Below are 5,398 nucleotides of genomic sequence, written 5' to 3'. Positions count from 1 at the left end.
GACACTGAAGACTGGAGTAATGATGCTGAAAATTCAGCTTTGATCACAGAAATAAATTACATTTGAAAACATTCACACTGAAAATAGCTCTTTTAAATTGTAAAAATAACTGTGTTGTATATAAAATAGGGTCGTTTATATAAAATGGCGCAAATGTAAAATTAAAAGTAAGGTCCCAGATCACAAGACATAAAAAAACAAAACAAAACAATGACATGATTTAAAATTTTTATACAATGTAGTGGCTAAGCAATTTTTACCCAGCACTGGGTTGAATTTAACCCAGCATTTTTTAGAGTGTATGGTGTGCTATAGTGTCATTTCTCTTTATAAAGGAATAGTTCAAATTTGCTGAAAATGTCCACACCCTCATGTTGTCGAGTTTGTTTCTTCATCAGATTTGGAGAAATGTAGCACTGCATCAGTGTCTCAGCAATGGATGCTCTGCAGTGAATGGGTGCCGTCAGAATGAGAGTCCAAACAGCTGATACAAACATCACAATAATCCACAAGTAATCCACAGCACTCCAGTCCATCAGTTAACATCTGGAGAAGACAAAAACTTTGTGTTTGTAAGAAACAAATCCATCATTAAAACCTTTTAAACTTCAAAATGATGTTTTGGGCTAAAATACTCCATAATCTATAATAACACTTCCTCCAGTGAAAAAGTTGTCTGGTCTGAATCAGGAGAGAAATCTGCACAGATCAAGCACCGTTTACAAGCCAAAACAGCTCTGAACCAGCTCTAAACTATAATATTTGGGAGGATTTTGATGTGAGAGACAACAGGATATGGACTTTTTCACTGGAGCAAGCGTTATTGCATATTATTCTATTACTTTAACTTAATCAATTTAGTTTAACCAATTTCAACTTACATTTTTAAGCTATACGAGATTCAACACACAATTTTTAAGTTAGTTTAATATAAGTTAAAATTAAGTTTCTGGTAGTCATTGACTTCCATAGTATCAAAAAAATACAATGGAAGTCAGTGGCTACCAGCAACTGTTTGGTGATCAGCATTCTTCTGAATATCTTCTTTTGTGTTCAGCAGAAGAAATAAACTCATACAGGTTTGAAACAACGTGAGGGTGAGTAAATAATGACAGAATTGTCATTTTTGGGTGAACTATACCTTTAATATAAATTTAAACTATAATACAAGTCTCTGAAAACATTGAGTTCACATTTAAATATATTATTTCGGTAATACTCTTTTTCATCAGTGGTCGTATAATTCATTTGTTAAGTTTGTCTGTCACATTTAGAACTTTCATACGGTATGTTCCTCCACAATCCCTTGTATAATGTATGATTTGGCACTTTCTTTGCATTATGTTTTGTTCTGGAAAATGTCAAATGTTTATGCCCTGCTAGCTGAAACTGATAAATTGTATATAGGAAACCAGAATAATGCTTCATGCTGTGCCTGAAACGAAAGATACGTAGGCACAGGGTACAGCTCATTTGCCTGAGAGAAAATACATTTACATTTTTTTTTTAATTTAGCAAATACCTTTATTGAAAGTGACAAAGTATGATAGCATAACATGCTACCTTTGCTTCAAGTTATTCTTGATTAATGTTGGCAAATACATCACAAAACTTTTTGACAGGAGGCATTTGTCATTTCACTCCTCAATATCATAGAGGAACTGGACTATTATAGGAATTGGACGATACTATGCTGCATAACTGACCTTACATAATATACAATACAATATACCATATGCAACAACAAATGTGCTGTGCATTTATTATAATATATATCAAACTTAAAGGGGTCATATGATGCTGCTAAAAAGAACATTATTTTGTGTATTTGGTGTAATGAAATGTGTTTATGCGGTTTAAGGTTAAAAAAACACATTATTTTCCACATACTGTACACAACAATACTACAGCGAGGATAAAAGTTACGCCTTCTTTCTTTGCTTGAACATTTGGGCGGTGTTATGCAAATCTTCCCACATAGTGATGTAGATATGTGGGGGTGTGTTAGAACGAGCCGTTTTAGGTAGGCGTGGTTGACTCTTAACTTTTATAAAGAATATCTCTTTGGATTTGAGACTTTAGTCTTTGCAACTTTACAGATCTTCTTTATGCACCAAGAGCTTGTAACACTCCAAAGAGAAAGAAAAAATTGAAATCGCATCATATGACCCCTTTAAATTAAAATGCTCTTCTATCTGGTGAAAACACACTTCATCATATAACAATCATGCTGCTATTTACATTAGAATGTATGATGATTATGAGGCGAATTGACTCAATATCCAGGGCAGTTTAGGTTGTGTTTCTCTGCGGATGTCTGTTTTCTGAGAGTGTGTAGATGGTGTGGGGATGGTGATGTGCAGCAGCATGGGCTGATGGGTAAGCCAGCGTGCTGAGCTGTAGCAGGAGCACATCGAAGTAGCGTGGGAGGAGCAAGAAACCGCAGTATTGCCTGAGATGCAAAAGGTCAAAGGGTCACTGCCAATAGAATTAATTTTTAAAGACCTAGGATGAGGGAGAGATGGAGAGAGCGGATAGTACAGGAGCTCCGAGAGAGTCAGAAACGACAGCAGGAATTCAGTGGACACCTAATCAATCGTGTCTGTGTGTTTTTATTTAATTTTACATGTGAAAACTTAACATGTAAAACTTACAACATATAGACATAAAAAAATAAAAAAATAAAAAAATAAAACACAGCAAAATTACTAAAACTTTAATTAAAATTAATATTACCAAAAACTATAGCATTATATAAATGATACTAAAATAACACAGCTGATTTAAAATGCTCTTGTACTTAAAGTACAGATTTTAATGTGTTGGCAATGGCACATAAGCATAACTGCTATAAAAATACAGGCTTCTCATGGTCATAGAAAATTTTAAAGCATTTTAAAATTTTGATTTTTCAAGGCTTAAAACACATGTCAAACTCCACTCCTGGTGGGCCACTGTCCTGCTGAGTTGAGCTCCAAGCCTCCAACCAGCTCCAAAACACCTGCCTGGAAGTTTCTAGCAGAGATTGTCTTATACTATTGGGAGATGAGAGGGTCTGTAGTACTTACTATTGGTTAAAGCATAACGGTCAACTTGGATCATGTCTGCCTATCACATTACAGCCTTGATGTCATGAGTTGTGTGACACTCAGTCGCCGTTTACAGATTTTTTCGGTGTAAACTTTAAAAATCTTTTAAATCTTCAATCTTCAAAAATCTTTATAAAAAAATCTTATCCAGTAATCATTATCAACTGGGACAAATCAAGAAAATGAATTGTTTTTAAAAGGGTGGGCACTAGGAGATAATAGTAACACCATGACTAGCATACTATAGTAGGTAACTTCAGAATTGCATGTTTAATGACACTGTTACTTGCCATTTCATTGTAATTATATGTGAAATTTGCTGTCAGATTCCAAACAGCTGATAAAAACATCACTACAATCCACAAGTAATCCACACCACTCCAGTCCATCGATTACCGGTTGTATGATAGGGCCCATGATGTGTTAGGTGACCCCAACCTGTAATAAAACTTTGGCAACTGAAAAGCAAAAAGGACAGTAATGACGTGCCAGTTCTGGGATGAACAGACAGATAAGATGTGTTTGTAGGGAATGGAAAAAAGATCTATACTGTAGATCAATCCCTGATGCTAGCAGCTGGAATGGTTTCACTCCTTACCAGAGTCTGGCATTTCAGCAGACAGTATCCACAGAGAGTATATGAATGTGAGAAATACGAGGATATTCAGTGGGTATAAAAGTCTACACACCCCTGTTAAAATGGCAGCTTTTTAGGATGTAAAAAGAAGAATCCAAGGAAAATCATGTTGAATCCTTTTGCACCTTTAAAGCAATATTAAAACCAACAAAATTCAACTAACAAACAATGGAAACATTTAATGAAATAAGAAAAATAAGACTTAAAATAACCTTGTTGCATAAGCAGTGGGACATGGATGCATTTAAACTGCAGTTACAGATGGATAAATAATGTTTTGTTTGTAACATAAAACGTTGTACTTATATTTGAAATGATTTAAAACATGAAAAAAATTGTCCAAATGTGAAATTAAAAGTAGGTGACATACAGAAGCATTTTTGCCGTCTACAATTTAGAATGCCTGGAATTTTGAGTTTTAATAGACTAATAAATCACGTGCGTGCACTCTCTGTGATATACTTGATCATGTCAGATCGCACATCATTACGACACTTACCATATTATCGCAGACGATGCTGTATATCGCACACACCAGGCTCGACTTGAGAGAAAAATGAATCATCCGCGGTTGTGTGCGCACTTGTTTGCACGAGCAAAGGTGTTTTTAGGAGTCTTAACTTGCAGACGCCAGACCACTGATTCGTCAAACCCGCTTTCCTGCAGTCCGTGTTCTTCTGACTTCTGACTATTTTGTAGTAAGTAACGAATATGCTTCGGGGAAATGTATCGGAGTAAAGGTATACATTTTAATTAGGAAATGTAGTGGAGTAAAAGTTGGCTGAAATATAAAAACTCAAGTACAGATACTCCCAAAAAATACTTAAGTACTGTAACAAAGTATTATTACTTCGTTACATTACACCACTGTGCATAAGTGTGCACACCATTTTATAATGGGGCCATTCACATTCAAAGTTACGGTGACTGGGAGTGGACATGTTTGGTTCACGTAGTTTTGTTGTGACCATGACATTATTAACTCGTGGGAACGCGATGTGAAGTCGTGGCCTCAAGATCCTGTGTTGAGGGAACAACATCCATTTCTCGTGGCCAAGAGTTTAATGCGTAAACAAACCTGCGTGACCATAGCAACCTGGGATTATCAGAGATGGATTTATTAATATTTTATTTTGAATTAAGAAATTATTATATTAATGATTATAACCACCATAGGCCTAGGCTACCGGACTGTATTGCGCGTGATGTAGACAGCATTCAAATGACGTTTATTAAGAATAAATGTTACATAAAGTACGTAAAATAAAATAGGCCTACAAGAAAAAAATTTTATCCATCTCACAGTCTTGTAAGCCCATTAACTGATTGTCTTTTTTCCGTAATATTTGTATATTATTATTATTATTATTAATATTATTATTGGTGACATTTTTATATTAGTTGTTATATATTTTTATTTATTTTCCCTTCATTACGATCTCTTTACTTAACGTTCTGAATAGTTTTGTAAATAATAGCCTAATGTAAATGCTCGACATGCCAATAAAGCTTTGATTATGCTGTATGACTGGAATTTTTAATGGAAGTGCAGTTTAAAGGTTGAATTTAAGTGTAACTATATATTTCATTTTATTTCGTCTAATTAATAGACTATTATAAATATAGTGTTTCATTGAGGAATGAATTTGCGTAGTTTCATTTGTAACTGAAA

General features: G+C 34.6%; 1 long non-coding RNA gene across 1 annotated transcript in view; it reads left to right on the top strand.

Annotated features, from left to right (window-relative positions):
- Positions 1-5,398, top strand: part of LOC107723279 (uncharacterized) — a 26,757-nt gene that overhangs the window by 10,035 nt on the left and 11,324 nt on the right. The window contains exon 3 of the long non-coding RNA XR_001637911.1: positions 468-474. This is a non-coding gene — a long non-coding RNA (uncharacterized LOC107723279). The remainder of the gene's footprint in view (positions 1-467; positions 475-5,398) is intronic.

Source organism: Sinocyclocheilus rhinocerous, unplaced genomic scaffold, assembly GCF_001515625.1.
Source record: "Sinocyclocheilus rhinocerous isolate Xijiao unplaced genomic scaffold, SAMN03320098_v1.1 scaffold364, whole genome shotgun sequence".
In the NCBI taxonomy this organism is placed as follows: Eukaryota; Metazoa; Chordata; class Actinopteri; order Cypriniformes; family Cyprinidae; genus Sinocyclocheilus; species Sinocyclocheilus rhinocerous.
Note: the sequence above shows the minus strand (reverse complement) of the source record. Positions and strands in the feature narration are given on the sequence as shown.